The sequence below is a fragment of the Sus scrofa genome, chromosome 1 (assembly GCF_054392235.1).
Source record: "Sus scrofa isolate SSC_HxYL_T2T_F1_AM1 chromosome 1, Sscrofa_HxYL_maternal_Yorkshire_Landrace_v2.0, whole genome shotgun sequence".
Classification (NCBI taxonomy): Eukaryota; Metazoa; Chordata; class Mammalia; order Artiodactyla; family Suidae; genus Sus; species Sus scrofa.
The window spans coordinates 79,780,671-79,804,766 of record NC_139383.1 but is presented as its reverse complement, the minus strand read 5'-3'; the positions used below and the strand labels follow the sequence as shown (position 1 = coordinate 79,804,766).

The window sequence follows — 24,096 nt, the reverse complement described above, 5'->3', positions numbered from 1 at the left end:
ATAGACTAGGTGGATAATAAACTAAAGAAATTTATTCCTCATAGTTCTGGAGGCTGGGAAGTCCAAGATCAAGGTGCCTGCAGATCTGATGTCTGATTTCAGCTTTCTGGTTCTGATTCTCACTGTGTCTTCATGTGACAGAAATGGACAAGCAAATTTTGTAAGGGTACTAATTCCATTCATGAAGGCAGAGCCCTCATGACCAAATCACCTCTCAAAAGCCTCACTTTTTCCTGTGATCACATATTGGGGGGTTAGGACTCTAACATATGAATCCGAGGTGGATGCAGACATTCAATCCACTTGGCAACCTAAGAAGCTAAACAATGCCTTTGCCTCACTTTCAGAACATGGTTGGCATAGACCCAAAATGGAAAAGCAAGGACTTAGTAGTCACTGAAATCTTAGTTTGAATTCTAGTTCTGCCAGAATAAGCTGTGTTGATTTGGGTAGGTTACTTAATTTATTGGACCCTCAGTCTCTTTATCTGCAGAAGATAATAATGCCTATCATGCATGGCAACCTAGAAGAATAATTAATGTGTTAAAAAACTCCAGGATTCACTCGGAACTCAACAATGGCAGCTACTTCGGAAAATATATTCTGCATTTTCTTTTTAAAGCTTATATAACTCAAGAAAGACATGAAATATTATGTAAGAGGTAAGACAGAAGATTCTATTTCTTTTTATCTACTTAGTTATCTGTCTGTCTAGACATCTAACTATCTATCTATCTATCTATCTATCTATCTATCTATCTATCTATCTAATCTCTAAGGCTTACCTGGTGTGTTTTTTCTTCTTTCATAAGGCAAGGGGACCCAACTTCAAGTTTTTAGTTTGAGAATTTTCAAATCTACATAAAAGTTGAAATACTAGGAGTTCCTATTGTGGCGCAGCAGAAATGAATCTGACTAGGAACCATGAGATTGCGGGTTTGATCCCTGGCCTCGCTCAGTGGGTTAAGGATCTGGCATTGCCATGAGCTGTGGTGTAGGTCACAGAGGCAGCTAGGATCTTATATTGCTGTGGCTGTTGTATAGGCTGGCAGCTGTAGCTCTGATTTGGCCCCTAGCCTGGGAACCTCCATATGCCACGAGTATGGCCCTGAAAAGCAAAAAAAAAAAAAAAAATTGAAATACTAGTTGTACAATAAACTTTTTTTTCTAGGTTCATCAATTTTTCACATTAATCAATTATTAATAATTACTAATCATGTCTATTGTATATACGTACTTTTTTGTTGAACCATCTGAAACTGTGTCGAAGACATCATAACTCTTCAACCTTAAATACTTTAGCATAAGGGCATTTTCCTGCGTAATCCAACTATATTACCTGTAGGAAATTTAATTATAAAAAGTCTATTATTTTTGTTCATTCCCATCCCTCTAGAAAAAGCAAGCCATTAAGAATTCTTGTCGGCAGAGTTCCCGTTGTTTTCTCAGTGGAAATGAATCTGACTAACATGCATGAGACCGCAGGTTCAATCCCTGGCCTTGCTCAGTGGGTTAAGGATCCAGTGTTGCCGTAAACTGTGGTGTAGGTGGCAGACTCAGCTGGGATCTGGTGTTAATGTGGCTGTGGTGTAGACCAGCAGCTATAGCTCTGATTTGACCCCTAGCCTGGGAACCTCAATATGCCTTGGGTGTGGACTGAAAAAGACAAAAACATAAAAAAAAATAAATAAATTTTTATAAAAGAATTCTTATCGGCCCTGGTTTTAGCAGAGACAGAGGTTCTCTGAGAGGGCAGCTTGGTTCTTGGAAGTCAGACCTCATGGCCAACTGTCAACAGTATGAACAAGCAGAGACCCAATTCCTAACGTATTAGCTCTCTAGCTCTTCTACTGAAGGCTGTGCTTATTCAGACATTTTTTTGTCCTTCCTCAGTGTCTCTTTACTTATCACACTCATTTGTACCTTCTTCTTCCATTCCTGATTCTAACACTTTTCCTATTCCACCTGTGGGAATTCTACCACAGCCTCAGGTTTCACCTTGTCTGCACACTTCCCTGAAGATATCAGCTCACACCTGTCAGCCTTCTCTGAATTGTTGCTGTACCCCTTGCCCACATCAGTTTATTGAACACTGTCTTACATTGGAGTTCTCCAATTGTTTTGTGTTCTTTTTATGAAACAACATTTAGGCTCCATATGGGCAAGGTCTTTGAGAACATAATAGGAGCTTGACAAATATGCATTAATTGATGGGCTTTATTTATAGTTGTGTATGTCTTTGAGTAACAATGGCATTGAACTGACTCAGTGCCCTTTACTCAAGAGTACCCAGCTTTGTCAACAAAAAATGTTTTTGCAACTAGCATACTTCCCATCAATTGCTCTCACCGTTGCTTTGTATTAGTGGTTTGTCTTTGTCAAAGGGTACAGATTCATTATTTAAGGCAAGATCAGTAGAGGCATCTCCATTTAGGCTGAGGTTTCAAAGCCAGCTGGATCCCAGGTAGCAGAACATCAATCAAACTGCTCTGTGGCCAGAGTGATTCAGATGTTTGAGGTAATTGACATAATTGCAGTGTCACACGGTTTGCTTCGTTATTTAAACTGTATTATCATTTGATTGGTAGAAAAAGCAGTTGTGTACTCCTCCAACCACTTTCTTTCTGGAATCCATATAATTTAAAGTCTCAATTGATATTTTAATTGATTCAATTGTGCTGTATTGGATTTGTTAACAGGCACGATAAGCTTCCTAAAATTGTAGATTTTAATTAATCATTTCTTAAAACTTTTAATAGGGTTTATTTCCTCTTTTATGGAAACTGGGATCATTTTAGATTATTTTTATTTTTTTCTAAAATGCCAAGTAAACTTTCATTCTCTCAAACAAGACAATCTGTTTAGTCATAAAAATGACTCCATTTTGGCTATGTAATTTTGGTTTAAGTAAGAGCAGGAGGTTCTCTTTAACTTAGTGTATTTTTAAGTGTGCTTTTGACCAGAGTTTATTGTTATTCTCCAAGTTCTGGTGCTCGTTTGATTGATGTGTTTCCAGAATCCACAAATAAATCAGTTTCTAGGAATCGCGTCTGCTCCTCTTAGCAGTTTTCAAGAGTACTTGTTCTGGTCTCCACATCCCAGTGCTGTGGCAGGTGGGAGTTTGGGTCCCCAGGTGACTGCCCTGGGGCCAGAACTCCTAGTGAACACCTCCCCCTAGTCTTGTGTTCTGAATTGAGGAAGTCTGCTCTGTTCCGCACACATGCACTTGAGGGCTAAACATACACATTACATTTTAGCTTTTTCCATACATCCACCTAAATTCAAATTCCACTGAATTTAGGAGAAGCAAAGCAAAACAAATACTATGTTTCGAAACTAGTATAATTCGTTAATTTGTCTTCTGTGACAATCACAATAATCAGTTTGACTGAAATGTTCATGGTTCAACCAGTTTGGTTTTTTTTTTTTTGTCTTTTTAGGGCTGAACCTGCCCTAAAACAGGCATATGAAAGTTCCCAGGCTAGAGGTTGAATCGAAGCTGTAGCTACTAGCCTATGCCACAGCCACAGCCACGAGGGGTCTGAGCCGTGTCTGCGCCCTACACCTCAGCTCATGGCAACGCTGGCTCCTTAACCTACTGAGCAAGGCCTCATGGATACTAGTTGAGTTTGATGCCGTTGAGCCTTGAGGGGGACTCCTGATTCACCCAGTTTTGAGAACATACTTTTCTAGAACTTCATTGTCATAAGTTCAGCAAGTTAAAGTGGCTCAATCTATCATAACATAAATGCTTTCTCATCATTTACTGTTGTTTATATTTATTTATTTTAAACTTTATTTAGATGCCATTTCAAATGTTTTAATATTTGACAACTTATAGGACTGTGTTTAGAATGGGCACAACTGTTAGGTAAATGTCAAATATGTTTCCTCCTGAATCTTTGTCCTGTGTGACTTCATTTTTACCTCGATATTAATGCCTGGGAGTGATAAAGATCTATTCACATACCTCTTTGGGGACTTCAGCTTTCATGCTGAAAGCTGTTCCTGTAACACTTAATGCATAAATTGTGGTGAGCAGTTTTTATGGTGTGAGTAGCTTAGCTTTTTAAAACCCCTCAAAATACTTTAGTATTGAATTTAGATTCAAATAACACATATTGGGTAGAAAGAAGATGAAAATAAATAAGGTTTAAGAGAATCGAGATTTACTGAACAGCTATACTTTAACATAAGCTAAAACTGAAGAAAGTTTTTTTTTTTTGAAGATTATTTGAAAACTGTCCATTTCTTATTTCCTTTGCCCTCTTTTACCTTTTTTTTTTTTCTTTTGTCTTTTTTTAGGGCCACACATGTGGCATATGGAGGTCCCCAGGCTAGGGGTCGAATCAGAGTTACAGCTGCTGGTCTACACCATAGCCACAGCAACACTAGATCTAAGCTGCATCTGCGACCTGCACCACAGCTCACATCAATGCCAGATCCTTAACCCATTGAGCAAGGCTAGGAATAGAACCCGAAACCTCATGGTTACTAGTCCAGTTCGTTAACCACTGAGCCACAACGGGAACTCTGCCCTCTTCTACATTTTCTTACAAATTACAAGTCATTTTCATTGGAAAAGTCATTTATTTCTTAGAACAACCTACTATGTATGAATATTTAGCTAAAGATTGAAACATGGACAATCTTACAATATCAAAATTATTTATTTTATTCTCTCTCTCGCCTTCCTGTCTTGAAGCCATAGAAATGTAGTCTATTCCTTGAACTAGATCCTGAAGGATGTTTCTGGTTTTGTTTTTTAATCAGAAGCATTTCCCATAGCATGAATCTTTTGTCTTTGATTTTTTCACTCTGATTTCAGAGAAAATAAATTTAAGGGGGCTAAAATCTCTCAATGTCTTTTATTAAGCAAGTGGAAGTATTCTAAATTCTAATTATGTTTTCGAAATACATTCTCTTTTTTCTAAGTAGCCTGTGGGTTGCTCTTCCTTCCATATGTTTTCATTCTTACTTCACAAATGTTGCTTCTATCAAAATCTGCATACTAGACAGGGTTTTAGGTCTTCCTATGTGGCATGTACTTTGCTTACAAAAACCTGCAAATTTTTGCAGATGAGGAAACTGAAGCTAAGACAGTGTGGTTGGAGGAATGAATGGCCCCCAAAGAAGTTTACAGTCTCATTTCCAGAACTGTGATTATGGTTTCTAACAAGGTAAGAGAGACTTTGCAGAAGTCATCAAGGTTCAGAAATTGAGATGCGAGATGATCCAGGTGGGTCCAATCTAACTATATGAATTCTTAAATACGGACAAATTTTTTTGGCTGAAATAGCATTATGATGAAGGAAAAGGTTGCTTTGAAGATGAGAGAATGGCTGTGAGGGAAAAAAAAATGCTGTCAATCTCCAGAAGCTGGGAATGGTAGGGAAACATTTTCCCTAGAACTTCCAGAAGGAACACAGCCCTTCTAACACCTTAGTTTTAGTTCAGTGAAACTTCTGCCCTCCAGAACTGTACAAGCATACATATATATAAGTTAGAGCATATGTTGTATTACATTTAGTGTTTAAGCCGCTAAATTTGTGTTAACTTGTTATGCAACAATAGAAAACTAATACAGATAAAGTCACTTGTGTATGGTCATACAACTTTTTAAGAGTTGGTGCCAAAACGTCATGGCTAATTGATTAACCTGGCCTTCTTTCATGCCATGCTGTCTTGGTAGCCAGAACAGAAATGACTGGTACTCTCAGCACATGGAGTCTATGCAAATCTTCACTGTCATGCTTCTTTCCAGCCTTTGGGCTGTTAATTCATCTCTGCTCTTCAATATCTACAACAGTGTCTATTTCTTAATAGAACCCAGGTTATGAATGATAGTGGAAAAATTCACATAATCTATGTGAATATCCTACAGTACTCTGTTAACAATGAGCTTGAAAAGCAAGAGCCGAAAATAGAAAAACATTAGAACTTTTATCTCTTGTGTAGTATTGGCTAACAATGAAAAAAGCCTTTGGTTCAGCATTGTTACAAGAAAAGGTACATTCCATTCTATTATAATACACTTGAGGTTAAAATTACAAGTTCATTTAGTATCTAGTTTGTGTCACAGGCTGTAGCTAAGTTTTATATCCACACACTATTTTGCCACTCTCCTTATTTTACTGTCTACTGTTCTGTGAAGAAACAAAGAAGTTGATTTGTAAAATTGACTAAACAGAGGACACTGTAGAAAGGATTCTAAGAACTCCCTGTTCTTTTATTGCCATTACTCTGAAGTTACCTTTTGGAGAGGCAAAGATCGTAGCTGAAAACATTTCAATCGCACAGACACCTTGACAGACTGCATTGCTACAGGTGAAAATTCAGGACAGAAAATATCAGTAGAGGAGTAGGGTGAAGAAAATGATTAGATGACTGAAGTTATTTTAAAGTATTCCTGAACATCTTGTTTTGTACAAATATTTACGGAATAAAGTCTCTTCCTTTCCACTATGGGAATTCTTCACAATTCTGTCTGAAAGCTGAATAATAAGCTTGGAGGTAAAGGCTGAACAAATTCATAAATATCAAACAGCTTTTCTTCTCTAAAGATTACTGAATAAATACTGGTATGCAGTACTAAAGGAAATCATGAACTACCTACCTACTTATTTATTTACGATTTTTTTTTTCTTTTTATGGCTGCCCCTGTGGCATATGGGTTCCAGGCCAGGGGTCCAACTGGAGCTGCAGCCAAGGGCCTACGCCACAGCCACAGCAATGCAGGATCTGAGCCACGTCTGTGACCTACACCACAGCTGGCAATGCTGGATCCTTAACCTATTGAGCAAGGCCAGGGATTGAACCCATGTCCTCATGGATACTAGTTGGGTTCGTAACCCACTGAGCCACAACAGAAACTCCCTATTTATGAGTTCTTGTAAAACAGTGTATGTTTTTTATCCATCAGTGATTATTGAAAATAAGGCCAATTCTGAATTTGAGAGAGTGGCTTTACTGAATACTTAAGATTTAATGTTTTTTGAATTATTCCATGACCACTTGTGGTAAGCACTGCTATCTTCCTTGATCCTGACCTTGAAAACCGAGGAGGTGGTTTCCTTTAGATATAAAGGCATCTTCCTATCAGCATACAGCTTTAAAGATAGCAAAGTATTGAAAAGCTTATTAAAAAAAAATTAAAGTCACAGTAATACATCAAACAAGGCCTGTCATCTAGTTCCTTCAGATGCTAGTTGTTTACTTTTTCTAATTTACAAAATTGATACACTCACCATGATGCCAAGCAAGAGATTGGCTGTGGTGTTCCAAGTGAAAATAGGGTTACAGTAGTGATGGAAGACCATCTCTTCTTGGTTTTGACAGCTACTGTACACTCTGGTAGAAGTTTCCACTTGAAATTGACCTGGGAAGTCTTTAATATTGGGATTCTTGGGCTCTCTGGAGTTTAGTGTATTTTTTTTGTCTTTTTGCTATTTCTTCGGGGCTGCTCCCTCAGCATATGGAGGTTCCCAGGCTAAGGGTCGAATCGGAGCTGTAGCCACTGTCCTACGCCAGAGCCACAGCAACGTGGGAGCCGAGCCGCATCTGCAACCTATACCACAGCTCACAGCAGAGCCAGATTGTTAACCCACTGAGCAAGGGCAGGGACCGAACCCACAACCTCATGGTTCCTAACCACTGCGCCACGATGGGAACCCCTGGAGTTTAGTGTATTATAGCAGGAGCAAAGAGAAAATAAAGCAATATAGAAGTAAATATCCAGTCTGGTTAAAGGTGCCTTTTATCCAAGGCCACTCTGAATAAATTTGTTTACCATAAATAATGCCTCCTGCCATTATATGTTTTAACTTGAGGATCATTATTTAGTGTTCACGATCCATTTCTACTTATCTTCTTTCCTATGTAAGATTGACATTTGTATGCCTTTGCTTTCTTTCGGTCTATAATAAGCTTCAATAAATACAGTACAGTGTATATTCGGAGATAAATGTATGCTATTTCTGGGCATTTGAATGGCAACAACTTCCTCTTTTCAAACAAAAGGGTCGATTTTTTTCAACACCTCATCATGCCGGTGCTACTGACCTCCCATTGCCTAACTTTTTGTTTCCTAGGCTGGGTGAGCCAATCCAGCGAAACATCTGTACAGACTGGGGCTGACCAACATGTCCCTCTTAGTGCCCCCTTCTTGCTTACTAAATCTGAAGAACCCTAGTATATAGATCTGTTGGTTTTGCTGCCCTGTACCTTCTTCCTTCTTCTGTTAGCCATATCCAGATTACTTTTGGGGAGCTGCCACTATCCCAAAACATGTTGTTCAATTAGAGGTGCTCTCACTCCTTGGTGTCAGGGTTGGAATTGTCTCAGACCTGGTTGTCCTGTATGGTTCATCCGCTTGGCACAGTGATTGCCCAGAGATGGGCATATGATCTAAGACATTCAGTATGTCTGTTCTAGATCATTTACTGGTATCATTGGGGAAGAGACATCCTTTCTGCTGCTAGTATAGTAGGTCATAAGCCTCAAATCGTTGAAAGCAATCTTATCACACATGGTGAGCCTGCTGTAAAATAAAGCCCTGAGTCAATTGGAGCTGAGGATAGAGACACGTTCTGAATGAAACTGTCAGAGAACATGGATCTAGCCATGACTCTTCACTGAATTTCTGAATTATGCGAACCGCAAATCGTCTTTTTTTTTTTTTTTTTTTTTATTTTTTGAGGGGGCCACACCCACGGCATGCTGAAGTTCCTGGACCAAGGATCAGGATCGAACCAGCAACACAGCTATAATCAGAGCCATAGCAGTGACTATCCCAGATAGCGCCACTGAGCCACGAGGACTCTCCTTTCTTATATCTTTTTGAGTTGCGTTTCACTCACTTGCAACTGAACCAAGCTATACTGGATGATGAGAAGGGTAACGAATCACATTCTAGTTGTGTCCCAAAGACCCCACAGTGAATTAGGAATCTAATGACTTCCTTATTCATTTCAGGAAACAAACTCTTGTGTGCTGTCTGCAATATCATATTTTTCTTGTGCCCACAACAGATATTGCTAATCAATCACTATCGTGAACACTGAGTGTTGTATAGGACTGCATTGTACTCGACGAAGGTAGACCAGCATACAAAATAACCCCATCATGGTTCTAGTATTGTCTTGGTCAGAAAAAAATGAGGTACCATGTCAGCATCAACAGGTGCTCCAAGGACCAGCAACGTCCCACTTGCTTGCGTTAAGTGGTTGACACTATCTGATCGCAGGAGCTTTTGAGGACCTATGGTCTTCCTCTCCCCAGTACTCTTCTACTTCTCCTTGGTGCTCTCTGAATCCTGAAATTTTCCATCAGCGCTTCAGTCTTTGTCTTTACATCTCAGTGGTTGTTTATTTTATATATATATACACACACACACACACACATACACACACATACACACAACACACACACAGTACACACACACACACATATATGTGTGTGTGTGTATATATATATATGTGTGTATGTATATAACACTTATGAGAAATTTATTATAGTGCCTTCCTTTGGGGGAAAGATCTGGACAAAATGGAACAATTGATTCTATTTATTTTTTTTGTCATTTCTGCATGGTTGGACTTTTCAAATACACTTAAAATTGAAGTATAATGGGTTGAATTTTCTAACTTTGTACACAAGTTATTTTATTTTTTAAAAAAGGCAAATGGATAATCTGTTTTCTTATTTGTTTAGCACTGCATTAAAAAGCAGTTTTCATAGTATCTACGTGTATACCATGTGCTCATTCATTCAGCAAATATTTGAGCCTCGACTTTGCACTGAGCTCTGTTCTAGGTCATGGTCATAGCACAGCCATGAGCTTAGCAGACGTCTGCCTTCATGAAGCTTCCATTTTAGTGTCAAGAGCTTTTCTAATAATGTCACCTGGATTTTTTTCATTGTGTTTTTACTACAGTGCTGGGGTGAGGGTTTTATTTTACAAAATAGGAGGCTAAAAATATAGAGGTGCTAATTCCTTGGCCCCAGGTCACAGAGGAGCAAGTGCAAGGGGTGGAATTTGAGTAGAGGGAGTTGATGTCAGAGCCTGCAGGTGGCATTGGGACACACAGATGGCTCCTAGCATTTGGGAGAGAATGTCTGATTAATACCTGTTAATGCATAGATGTCTTTGGGGAAAGCATACTTAAAAGATTTATTCAATCATTTGAGTTTGGCTAAAAGATGTAAGAACAGGTTTTTCTAGAGCACAGAATGTAAAGAGCAAGAGGGCTGGAACTAGGACGATGATGATTGGAAGAGAAAGAAGAAGGGGAAAGGGGGAGGGGAAAAGGGGGGAGGAAGGGAAAGGGGGAGAGGAAGGCAAGAGGAGGGGGTCAACTCACCTCAGGGAATAGTGACCCTCCCCTTGTGGCTTAGCACATTTTTTTTTTTTTTTTTTGTCTTTTTGCTATTTCTTGGGCCGCTCCTGCGGCATATGGAGGTTCCCAGGCTAGGGGTCAAATCGGAGCTGTAGCCACCGGCCTACGCCAGAGCCACAGCAACGTGGGATCCGAGCCGAGTCTGCAACCTACACCACAGCTCACGGCAACGCCGGATCCTTAACCCACTGAGCAAGGGCAGGGACTGAACCCACAACCTCATGGTTCCTAGTCGGATTCGTTAACCACTGCGCCACGACGGGAACTCCGCTTAGCACATTTTTGAGTTATGTATGGTAATTTGGCCGCTGGCACTGAACACATGATATCTTTCCATCCCCACCACAGCTCTGTCTGGTTCCAAAGCTCAAGTTTTTGCATCTCATTTCCAGCCCTGTACAGTGTTGTCTGGACTCATTTCTGGAGTAAACCAACCTAGCAGGCCCCTAAATGAGGAGATGGAGATTCAGAGGCATAGCATCCAGAGTGACACAGCCAAGCCAGCCCTGTCTGGGAAGAACACCTAACAAAAGGCTATTTCCTATTAAAACGTCAGTGTTATTTGATAGTGATGTTTCTGGGTGTAAAGTTGGGGTGAGCCCCAAGACTGGATTCCATCTTTTCTCTGATTAAGTATTTGGTCCGTGGAGTTCCCATTGTGATTCAGTGGCAACGAACCGGAGTAGAATTCATGAGGACTCGGGTTTGATCCCTGGCCTTGCTCAATGGGTTAAGGAACTGGCATTGCCCTGAGCTGGGCTGTAGGTCTCAAACGCAGTTTGGATCTGGTGTTGCTGTGGCTGTGGTGTAGGCCGGCAGCTGTAGCTCTGACCCCTAGCCTGGGAACCTCCATGTGCTGTGGGTGCAGCCCTAAAAAGACAAAAAGACTGGAAAAAAAAAAAAAAAGAATTTGGTCTGGAAAAGAACAAGTTTTTATTTTTTGTTTATTTTTGCTTTTTTAGGGCTGCACCCTCAGCATATGGAAGTTCCCAGGCTAGGGGTCAAATCAGAGCTACAGCTGCTGGCCATGAAGGGAACTCCTGAGAGCACAGTTTGTTCCTGGTTTAATGGGTGTAAGTGTATGTGACAGTGTCCACGTAGTGTGTGAGTGTGTGTGTGTGTGTTTGTGAGAGAGAGAGAGAGAGACAGACAGACAGACGGAGGGAGACCAGAGTGGAGTTCCAGAGAAATCGTTCCCCTGGGAGGTATTAGTTCCTCTTGGGCTGAGCCCTCTGTGGCCAAGCATTCTTTTAAACAGCAGCCCAGGGGCCAGGCAGCCTTCATGTCAGCAGTTATTTTCTCCCTCTCCCGGTTCTCTGTAGAAAAGTTCTTCTGCAATTATTATCTTCAAGTTACCAAGAGAAAATTTCAGGCACACTTAGACCATCTTTAAAAAGCCAACTCTCCTTTATGGTTATTACACTCAGATCTGGGGCTGTGTGTAACCTCACTTAACCCTTCATTCTATCAGAAAGGAGTCCGGTGCCCACAGCTGTTGTTTTCAGGTGGTTTCCTTCAGAAATTGGGTTTTTATATATTCTAGCAGAAGTACACAATCTTTAGTATAAAGTAGAAATTATAGTCTGCATTCATTATCTAGTGTGTATAATGAATCAATCACCCCAAACTTAGAGGCTTAAAACAAGCAACATTTGGAGTTCCCCTTGTAGCTCAGCAGTAACAAATTTAGTATCCATGAGGACGTGGGTTCTATCCCTGGCCTCGCTCAGTGAGTTAAGGATCTGGCATTGCCATAGCTGTGGTGTAGGCTGGCAGCTGAAGCTCCCATTAGACCCTTAGCCTGGGACCTTCCATGTGCCACAGGTACAGCCCTAAAAAGCAAAAAAAAGGTGGGGGGGAGTTCCCGTCGTGGCTCAGTGGTTAGTGAATCCGACTAGGAACCATGAGGTTGCGGGTTCAATCCCTGGCCTTGCTCAGTGGGTTAAAAGATCTGGCATTGCCGTGAGCTGTGGTGTAGGTCACAGACGCGGCTCGGATCCCGCGTTGCTATGGCTCTGGCGCAGGCCGGCAGCTACAGCTCTGATTAGACCCCTAGCCTGGGAACCTCCATATGCCACGGGAGCGGCCCAAGAAATGGCACGATAAAGGGGGGGGGCATTTATTATTTCAAAATTGCTATGGGTCAGGTTTGCCAAGAGCACTTGGGTGGGTCATTCTGGCTCAGGGGTTCTGCAAGGCGGTCATTGAAGGACTGGCAGTCCTTTCCAGGCTCAGCTGGGGGAGGAGCTCCTTCCAAGCTCATCTTGTGGTGGCTTTGAGGGGTCTTGGAAGATCTGCTTCCAAACTCACTCCAGTGGGCCTCTTAGCAGGGCTGCCCAAGAGCAAGTCATCCAGCAGAGAGGAAGGGAAATCCCCCCCAAGACAGAAGTGACAGACATTTGGTAACCTAATCTTGGACATGACATCCTATTACTGCTGCCACATTCTGATTGTTAGGAGTGAGTCACCAGGTCTGGTCTGCCCTCGAGGGGATTGATTGCATGAGGGCTGAATAGCAGGGCGGGTGTTGGGGGCCACCTTAGAGGTTACCTACCACAGGCCTGCCACAGAAACCTTCCTCTCTGTGGGTTTTCTTGGTCACCCAATACAAACAAACATTTAATTGAGGTTTACTGCATGAAATAGTTTGTGAGATCAAAGGATGCTATTAATTATTCCAAAGCAGAGTGAACTTGTATTTGCACTAAGCAGACAAAAGTAAATGATGGGAGGTACATGTGAGAGACCCAGACTCTGAGAAAGTGGCTTCTGAGAACACTGATGACAAGGGAGCCAGCTCTCAATCAGCATTTATTAAGACCTCTGCATAGTGTAGACTCTGCTCAGTGTGAAGTCAACTTCATAGTTCCCCTCACACAGGAAGTGCATTGCCTATTTAGGAAGGCAGGATGGAAAGAAAATGGGATAATGGTAGAAGGATTGACATTACCATGAAGCCCGTAAGATGGTATGGAGGGACTGTTCTAGAGCAGGGGTCAGCGAATAGCAGAGGATATACTTCAAGCTGGGTGGACCACATATTGTCTCTGCTGCGTCTTTTTCTTCTTCTTTTGTACACTCCTTTACAAATGTAAAAATCACTCTTATTTGGCTGGCCAAACAAAAGCAGGCCACAGCCCAGCCTTGGCTTATGGGCTGTAGCATGCCGGTTTCTGCCCTAGATCCTTACTCTAACCATGTGTGAAATGCCTCCCAGTCCACTGCCCACAGATACATTTGCAAAAGCTGATAAAAATCAATGACTAGAAAAAAAGGCATTTGGGTGGATAATTTTACTTATCAAGTGGGGAGGTGTTTTTGAACAAGGTTAACATTTAATTTGGTGAACTCTCAGCAAGCAGATTGCTCACCATAATGTGAGTAGTGGTTAATGAATCGGACTGGAAGCATGAGGTTGAGGTTCCAAGCATGAGGCTTGGATCCCGCATTGCTGTGGCTCTGGCGTAGGCTGGTGGCTACAGCTCCAATTGGACCCCTAGCCTGGGAACCTCCATATGCCTTGGGTGCAGCCCTAGAAAAGGCAAAGAGACCGAAACAAAAAACAAACAAAAAAAACCCCAAAAATGTGGGTGGGTCTTATCCAATCAGTTGAGGGCCTGAATAGGGACAAAAGACTGGCCTCTGCAAGCAAAAGGGAGCTACTCAGCAGACTGCCTTCAGATTAGAACTGTACCATCAGCTCTCCTGGGTCTCAAGCCTACTGGATCACACTGCTGGTTTGGACTTGCCAGCCTCCATAACTGGGTGAACAAGTTCTTTAGAGTAAATTTCTTTCTGTACATATGATCATTGGTTCTCTGGTTCTCTGAAGAACCCTAGCTCCTACAGGCACACAAAATTCAAGTTTCTATTTTTTATTACTAGATTTAAAGACATGCTTTTTATTGGTTGAATTGTTACAAAAATTTTTCAATGCTTATTCTTAATTTCTGTACTTATCCCATTGCAGATCAGTACAGGTTATGGCCTGGTCCTCTTCTGCAGACCATTCTCTAGGTAGAACTGCTCTAGGAGGTCAGATACACAGAGCCATCACCAGGTGTTGTTCTGCCAGAAAAGCTCAGATTCAGCTGTGCTCTGTAGTCCTGCAGGCAAGGGAGCAGGGTACCATGTCACTGCAGGCTCAGGCCCATGAGTGGTATGTGTGCATGCACACGTGTGAGATTTGGAGTGACTGAGAGAAGCTGAGTCAGGTAAAATAGTGAGCTTTCTCTGAGTAGAAAGAGAAAAGTTAGAGCTTAGCCCTGTAGGTGGTGAGGGACCACTAGGTTTTTGAGTGTGGCTGTTATTGACTCAACGAACAATTGTTGCTTTAGGAATGTTAATCTTGGGCAATGGAAGGGGAGGGTTGCTGGGCAGTTGGGGTCTAGTTCTTGGGCAGTGGGTGGGTGGGTAGTGAGAGATGACATTGAATATCTTGAAGGAAGCCATATTATGAAGCTAAGGAGTCATGGAAATGTCAAAGTAGGGTTATTTTGACCCATTAAGAGCAATGAGTAGGACTTTGCATTAATCCAGGCATGATGGAATGATAAGGGCCTGGATTGGGCTAGCAGCCAGGCCTCTAGTCATGTTGCTTAGCTCAGGATTGGCTTAATAAATGATTAGGTGGCCCTGAATGGTGTTAAATGAGCACTTCGTCAGACCTGGGCAATAGCTGAATATCTGGTCTCAGCTACTGCATATAAGTACTAATGCCCACCTATATACATATATTACATACATAACAGTGTTTGAGGCTGATAATCTTTTCTTTTAGTATTGCAAAAGGCCCTCTGGATAATCATCCTTTCTGGGGCTTAGATCTATCATGCAAATTCCATTTGATAACTAGACTTTTTTTTTTTTTTTTTTTTTTTAAGTACTGCATCTGTAGCACATGAAAGTTCCCAGTCTAGGGGTCGAATCTGAATCTGAGCTGCAGCTGCTGACCTACACCACAACCACAGCAACACCAGAGCTAGTGCATCTGTGACCTATGCCACAGCTTGTGACAATGCTGGATCCTTAACACACTGAGCAGGGCCAGGGATCGAATAGGCGTCCTCATGAATATAGTCAGATTTATTTTTGCTGAGGCACGACGAGAACTCTAGACTTTGTCCCTTTGATTAACAGACTATCTCTTAATTTAGGCAGAACTTATAAACTCTAAGGTACGAGCAAAGTGATGTAATTTAGTCATACTCCAGAAATTTGGATTTATGGGCAAATATTTGAAATATTATGATTGACTTGTAGCAATATAATTTAGAAAATTTGTTCCATTACTTATACTTGGAAAACCAGCCCCTTACTCTTCATAGGAAACATTAAAAGAAGTTCTCTAGGCCTCCGTTGTCTTGGGGGTGACCAGACATACCCTCCAGCCTGGGTGGTACTCATTATACACGAGCCTCCTTGCAGAATTGCTCAGACAAGGCCGACACAGTTTCTCAAGCTTGGAGTATTAGGAACTGTTACTCTCTACATTTCCAGGGAGGGAAGTGGTCCATTGTCTTTCTCCTCATAGGAGCCTAGGGGTAGCTGGGCTAATTAAAGCCAGGTTTATCTCTGCACACCTGGTGAGTTGATAGTCCCAGCAAAGTAGCCAATGTGTTGAGAACAGTGGTCCTCAGAGCTGGTCTCCACACCCGCAGCATCAACATCACCTGAGAATCTGTTAGAAATGCAAATATGTGGAATTCTAGTTGTGATGCTATGGAAAGGAATCCAACTAGGAACAATGAGGTTGTGGGTTTGATCCCTGGCCTCTCTCAGTGGGTTAAGGATCTGTGTTGCCATGAGCTGTGGTGTAGCTTCCAGACTCGGCTTGGATCTGGTGTTGCTGTGACATGGCAGCTATAGCTCTGATTGGACCCATAGCCTAGGAACCTCCATAATCTGTGAGTGCAGCCCTAAAAAAGCAAAAAAAAAAAAAAAAAAAAATGCAAATGTATGCCCCCCCCATAAGACCCGCTAGGGTAAGGGCCCACCCATCTGATTTAACATGGCTTCCTGATGATCTTCATGGATGCTAAAGTTGGAGAGGAAAAACTTTATTCTGAGTTCCATATTTTAACCCGGGATTTAGTCTTAAACCAGATCAATAGATATCTGCATCTATTGTGGCAAGAAAGAAAACAATACAGTCACCATCAGGGATACAAGCAGTATCAGACTGTGAAGGGATAATTGGAGATAATAATGCAGGAATCAGTTCCCTGGGAATTCCTGCTTGAATCTGTTTAGGGATATTTCCAACAGAATTTTTGCACACCATACGGGAATTTTCTGCACATAGAAAAAGGATGTGAACTTGATAAGCAAAAATGCGTTAAGTTATCAACAAACACCGTCTGTGGCTCCCAAAGTTCCAGGCAGGCAGCTGTAGCTGGTCAGCCCAGCCTGGCTATGGAAATTGAGAAAAGTGTCCCCTGTAGGAGAGGCAGGGTGGGAAGGGTCAGGATTCCTGTTTATTGCAGTTTGCTGGTGCCACATCCCCATCCCCTTCCTGTGTTATAGTTTCTTTGAGAACAAGCTATTTAAAATGAGATACTAACCAATGCCAAATGCAGGGAGAAAAAAAAAATCTCATCTCTTTCTCACAAAAAATGCATTGGAGGCAGATTTCCCCAGAATCTAAGTTATTCATTGGCTGCAAATGTACCTTTGGAAGGGGTACAGCAGGGTCTCCCCACATAGGAAGTAAACCAGCTGGGTGTACTTCGTACAACAGATGGATTTTGCCTGAATTTGAAAATCATACTTTTGTAAATCAAATTATATTTGAAATTCAGCAGAGAAATTGCCATTTAAAATGAATTTCCCAGCAGATCTTTTGCCAAGAGTATAATTATTTCATTATTTATGTCATACTGCAAAAAGATTTCCATATGCTTAACCTCAGTGAAGCAGGACTTTCAAGGAATTGGGGAGTCCTCCTCCTTCCTCTTCTCTCTTTTTTTTTGATTGACAAAGGCTTGACTGAAAGAAAAGAAATCTTGTTTCCAACTTTTATTGAAAATCTTTCTAAAGTACTTAAGATTGATTTTTAAAAATTAGTGGGTAGTGGGGAGTTCCCGTCTTGGCTCAGCAGAAATGAATCTGACTAGTATCCATGAGTATGCGGGGTCAATCTCTGGCCTCACTCTGGGTTAAGGATCTGGCATTGCTTTGAGTTGAGGTGTAGTTCGCAGAGGCGGCTCAGATCTGGTGTTGCGGCACCTGTGGCATAGGCTCATGGCTGTAGCTCTGATTTGATCCCCAGGCTGGGAACTTCCAAATGCCGCAGGTGCAGCCCTAAAAAGCCAAAAAAAAAAAAAAAAAAAAAAAAAGAGTTGGTAGTGGATGTAGTCAAGCCTTTCTTGGTTGGTAATTAAAAATTTTGCAGCACTTTTCTATCAGCTGGATAGTGATGGACAGAAGATTAGGTTTAATTTGTGTTGATACAGTAAAAATTAGTTACTGGAATATTAGAATATAACTCCTAGTTTTATTTCTTTTCATTTGGTAGAATGGGGGCTGGGGTCGGGGTAGGGGAGCCAGGTTTAGTACCTTGATCCCTAACCTTCACTGCCATTAATTTAAAATTGAATTAAATTTAAATTCAGGGCTTAATCTACATTTACCATGACTCTTCGTCCCTAACTCTTGGTGCCCCTAGAGATACAAAGACAAACAAGAGATGACCTCAGTCCTCAGCAAGCTCCCAGTCTAGGTGGGGGGAAACTCTGGTGGACAGGGATGGGGGTCGAGGGGTGGTTATAGGGTGGTCCAACCAAGGGATGTGCAGTCCGGGAATCTTTACACCTGTTTAGGTGATGAATGCCATCACAGAACACAATGGAATGCTGATCCATTTTATTTCACCATGAAAACTAGAATTGATCTTACAAACAGAAAGCATGGCTACTTAAATCTATATATGTACTGTAAAATCAACCCCAGCTGTTGAGCTTAGCAGGATGGACTGTTCCCCAATTTTTTTTTTTTTTTTTGTTAATGTTCATAAGATCCTTGTGAATTCATTTTGTCACTTGCCAGAACTTGTCGCCAGACAAATAGTAAGTAACAGGTGCCAAAAGTTGAAGACAATGAAGACTTGTGAAATTTCTACCCATCAATTTAGTTTAAAACTGTGATTTAGGAAATGATGATCCCTCAATTTCTGCAGCAGTGCAGGGAACATCAGGGCTCTGCTGGAGGGTGTGGGAGCATCCGAAGTGCTGAGAGAACGGGCAATGGGCGTATTCGCAAAGGATTTATTGCCTTTCTAGCCCCACCCAGGAAGTCCCTTCAGAAGGTACCTGCTCTGCTCCTGGGGGCAGGGCAGGAGTAGAAATCCTACACGGTAGGAATGCACCTGGCTTAGCTTTCTACCTTTCTTTGGCACAATATTCCTTCAGAAAGTAGTTGCTTAATAAGAAAACTGTTGAAAGGTGCCACAAGCTGGAATTTGGAGCATAGTTCTCTATAAAAACAATACTATAATGACCATTAGGTTTACATGACATAGTGTTAAATTAATAAAAAGATATAAATGGGTTGAATAGATTTTATGGGCTGGTCTTAGAAATTACCTTATTTATGACATTATTTGGAGGGAATGGTGATTTTGTATTTTTTAAGATTTAGGGAGTTCCCATTGTGGCTCAGCAGGTGATGAACTTGACTAGTATCCAAGAGGATGTGGGTTCAATCCCCGGCCTCCCTCAGTATGTAAAGGATCCAGTGTTGCTGTGGCTGTGGTGTGGGCCAGCAGCTGCAGATCCGATTCTCGATCCCTAGCTTGGGAACTTCCATATACCACAGGTGCAGCTCAAAAAAGCAACAAGCAAACAAACAAAAAGATTTACTTTGCAAATGTTATCTCAAGACTATCATGTTTCAAGGACCTTCTGGACATTCTGGGTCTTAGTTTCCTCTTGTGTTAAATGGAAACAAAAAAAGAGTTCTTAACCTCATAGGATTACGAGGATTAAATGAATTATAATATATAAAACTGCTCTGAAGAGTGCCTGACTTATGGAAAGTGGTTAATAAATATTGGCTAGCCATTCTCAGTATTACTATATAGTAGTATAATAAATATGGTTCCTCCCCACATGGAAATTCAAACAACTTTTCTAGGCCTGTTAGTGCAATTAGAGTTTCTTGGCATTCTAGTCTTTAAGGGACCAGCTGTTCTCTTGCAGTTGGAGCTGGACTGCCCTGTGAGCAGTTGGTATTTGTCTGTGTGGCTTGACTGGTAAGCAGAGCCCTTTTCACTTTTCTCCTGGGGCTGGAGCATGGCAGAGCAGGGAAGTGGTAGAGAGCTTTTGGCTGCCTCTGGAAACTCTAACCAGTGGCCTTGCCTCATGAGAATTGCAACCCTACCCCCTGCATGTTTATTTGGCAGCCTATGAGGGCTGCAGGCTTGCATATCCATTGTCGCAGGCACTCAGCTTTGTGGACGTTTGGGGGTCTCACTGCCCGTGTAAATCCTGTGAAGGCGAAGTTCCATAGTCTGTTATAAGGACTTTCTGGCCTGATCTGGAGGAAGCAGGCAAGAGGTAGAGTTTGACTTTTTCACTTTTCAAAATATGTCAAAAGTCTTACAGTTAGCTTCTTCAATTATGAAGTTCCAGAATTGTTTTGGACATCCTAAAGCAAACACACCAGCTTCAGAAGCTGTCAAAGGTTTGGGATGAATTTCTTACAAGCTTCCTGCTGCTAAGCCTTGCATAGTTCCAAATGAGTCCCCAGTGGATTGAAAGGTGAAAGAACTACACTTTCTTTTTTTCTTTTTTTTTTTTTTTTTTTTTTTTGTTGTTGTTGTTGCTATTTCTTGGGCCGCTCCTGCGGCATATGGAGGTTCCCAGGCTAGGGGTCGAATCGGAGCTGTAGCCACCAGCCTACGCCAGAGCCAAAGCAACGGGGGATCCGAGCCGCGTCTGCAACCTACACCACAGCTCACGGCAACGCCGGATCGTTAACCCACTGAGCAAGGGCAGGGACTGAACCCGCAACCTCATGGTTCCTAGTCGGATTCATTAACCACTGCGCCACGACGGGAACTCCAAGAACTACACTTTCTTGTGTTGAAAATCTTGGTAAAATGAAGCTTATTAACATCCAAGTTACACCAAGGTACACAGCTCTGTCAAGTTTCAGGTGAACAGCGACAAGGTAGATAGGACCTGTCTCTTGTAGAACCAGGTGTCCTCCATAACTGATACTCATCTCACCATTTACTCTCGTCTTTTCTAACTTGTCCTTCATAATTAGCCCCTCCCTGTTCAGGGGAATTCTGAGGTCTCCCTAAATTCCCATTCTTTGTCTTACCTCATGATAGAATAATTTCCATCCATTCAACCATTGCGGTATTTTTTTTTGTGTGTGTGTCTTTTTTAGGGCCACACCCGAGGCATATGGAAGTTCCAGGCTAGGGGGTGAATTGAAGCTGCAGCTGCTGATTTACACCACAGCCACAGCAACACAGGATCTGAGCCACGTCTGCGACCTACACCACAGCTCATGGCAATGCCGAATTCTTAACCCACTGAGCAAGGCCAGGGATTGAACCTTTGTCCTCATGAATGCTAGTCAAATTTGTTCCCACTGAGCCACGATGGAAACTCTATTTTGGTATGTTTTCACGTTTAACTGATTTTCGTGTTACCCATGAGGACCTGGCCTTTATGGGAAACAAAACGAAATGAAAACCAGATATAAAGGCCTTTAACCAAAATTATATAGATTCAATTTTCAATCTGGGTAGGGTTCACAGAATTTTATTTTGTTAATTTAAACTTTTCAGCTTAAAACTTAGACCAGGATTTACTAACAGGAAATGTATTTGTTTTTTTCTCCTGCTCTTGAAGTTCTTTAAAAAGTAACTGTCAGAAAAAAAAAACGGGGGGGGGGGGGAGTTCCTGTCCTGGCTTAGCGATAACAAACCCAACTAGTATCCCTGAAGATGAGTGTTCGATCCCTGGCCTCTTTTGGCGGGTCAGGGATCTGGTGTTGCTGAGAACTCTGGTGTAGATTGTAGACGCAGCTGGATCTGGTGTTGCTATGGCTGTGGTATAGGCCGGCAGCTATAGCTCCTTTGAGACCTCCGGCCTGGGAATTTCTATATGCAGAAGGTGTAGCTCTAAAAAAAAAGAAAGTAACTGTCAGAAGGAAAGCTTATGAAAGTGTCTCTATAGTAGTATTTACTATGGGAGATACTAGACATCTTGAAGAACTACTAACTACTTCCTTTGGTATCATCTTTAGATACTGAGCTTAGGTTTAACTGGTTTTAGTTCAAGGTGGGTCATGAAACTAGTTTTCATCAGTACAGAGAAGCTGTTGTTATCAGCAACTCAGGGGCTGAATGCTGCCTGCATCTTTTGAATGTTGGTGGTGGGTGTGGCAGTGGCCCCAAAAAAAACATGTAGGTAGACTTCAGATAAATTCTCTTTTTATTATCAGATCTTTACAAATTAATTACTGATATAGTGATCCTTCAGATTTTATATAGGACTGATATTTGGATTTGCAAACAGGGAGTATAGACAAAAAAAAAAAAAGAGAACTGCTAAGAGGTAATGTTTTCTGTGTTCTGTTTCAGTGTCAAACTTTATAAGACTGTAACACGACAGTGGAACCTTGATTTCGCTGTGGCAGCATGGTGTTCAAGGAGCTCAAAAGCAAGCGTCTCAATAGAAAGGGAAGTGGCAGTGTGTGGCACACACCAGTGCAATCTCACTTCTGTAGCTAGACCCACTGTTTGACACACAGACCCACTGTGATGGTAAAAGTGACTTTTGGGCATATTTAGCAAGTGCTTGAATTCTGTGATTCTCTGAACCAAGCTAAGGAATAGGTACAACTACCTGCAACCAAGATTGGTGACCTTCATTGAATGAAGAAAAACTTACCTGCCTTAAGATGAAAAGATGGAGAAAGAGATCGAGAAGCTGTATTGTGCCATGGCTTCACTGTATGCTTGGGATCTGCCCCATTTTACTTCTAGCTGTGTGACCCTGGGCCAGTTGCTTAACCTCTCTGGCTTCATTTTCCCCACTGTACAGTAAGGATATATACATAAAATAAAATGATAAACATGGGAAGGGCTCAGCCTAGTGCTGGGGCATAAAAAAACCACACTCAATAATTGTTGGTAGTTTTCTTCATAGTTTAACTGGTATTTCAAGAGTAGGAACTAATAGGGAGTTCTCTGGTGGCTCAGCAGGTTAAGGATCTGTCATTGTCACTGCCGTGGCTCAGGTTGCTGTTGTGGCACTGTTCTATCCGTGGCCGGGAAAATTCTGCATACTGTGGCTACGGCTAGGAAGCAACAACAACAACAACAGCAAAAACAAAACAAAACAAAACAAAATCACATCAAAAAGCAATTTAAAGACTAGCGAAGAAAAAATATGTATAGTTACTCTTTTAGAAGGTAAAATTGTTATGACTATCAACATCATCCAGGAAATTCACTCAGGAGTTTAATCTGTACTTTAAAGAAAAATGTCTATATTAGTTTTACTTTGTTAAAAGATAGTTTCATGATGAAAGTCATTTTATTTTCAAGAGTCTAAGGAAATGAGAAAATTAGAAAGGAAATAGCATATGAATGTGACTATATTATAAAACAAGTAGTGATAATGAATGTGGAAATGTATTTACCTTCTTCGCTTCTCTGGGTAGATGAAGAAGATTTTATAAGTACAAAATGGAAAATTCAATGTTTTTACTATTTAATTCTTTGGTATAAATAAAAATATAATTATGGCATACTTTTTCAATTATATCATACTCCTTTTTACTTTTAAAGCTAGGTGGCTAATAATGCTATATTATTTGTTTTTAAATTTTAACTTTAGAGTTTGCAAAGTGATTTTAAAATTTTTTGAAGTACTTTTATGCTCTTTTAATAATTTGATCCCCAAATAATCCTCTAGTCAGAGCAAGTATGGTACTATTTTTTACATTCTGAAAATGGGAAATGACGTAGAATGACGTAAATGACACAGCTAGTGGAGGATGGGCTTGACATTCAAGTTATGTTATGCTTAGAACTTAAATCTGTTTAGAATTTATAGTTTGAAATGATTTAAATTGATCTACCAAACAATCTTTGACCAGAGGCAGAATATTTTTTTAAATCTCAATTTTACTCTTTATTCTAAGCAATGGGTCTTTCCCGTGGGTGGTCTTCTTTTTTTTTTTTTTTTGTCTTTTTAGGGCTGCACCCAAGGCATATGGAGGTTCCCAGGTAGGGGTCCAATTGGAGCTCCAGCTGCTGGCCTACCCCGCAGCCACAGCAATGCCTGATCTGAGCTGTGTCTTTGACCTACACCACAGCTCACGGCAACGTCAGATCCTTAACCCGCTGAGAGAGGCCGGGGATCAAACACGCAACCTCATGGTTCCTAGTTGGATTAATTTCCACTGTGCCACAATGGGAACTCCCCCATGAGTCTTGCTTAATCACAGCCTCATTGTCAGAAGTCTCTATAAATTATATTCCCCCTTTTTAAAAAATGATGTCTTTTTTTTGGTCTTTTTAGGGCCACATCTGCGGCATGTGGAAGTTCCCAGGCTAGGGGTCCAGTTGGAGCTGCAGCTGCCAGCCTACACCGCAACTATAGCAATGCTAGATCTAAGCCCTGTCTGCAACCTACATCACGGATCCAGGCAATGCTGGATCCTTTAACCCACT

The 24,096-nt window shown here is 41.4% G+C and overlaps 1 protein-coding gene across 42 annotated transcripts in view; it reads left to right on the top strand.

Moving 5' to 3' along the window:
• The window catches only part of LOC146406163 (uncharacterized), a 1,231,956-nt gene that overhangs the window by 156,006 nt on the left and 1,051,854 nt on the right, over positions 1 to 24,096 (top strand). For 13 of the 42 annotated variants that reach the window (XR_014807256.1, XR_014807208.1, XR_014807203.1 and 10 more), the window contains one exon: positions 5,080 to 5,180. The exons of 14 other annotated variants lie outside the window; for them this stretch is intronic. The gene's annotated coding sequence lies outside the window, so the exon portion shown is untranslated. Of the gene's footprint in view, positions 1 to 5,079; positions 5,240 to 24,096 lie in introns of all 42 variants that reach the window. 15 more of the 42 variants (XR_014807286.1, XR_014807284.1, XR_014807281.1 and 12 more) reach the window with 2 other exon arrangements.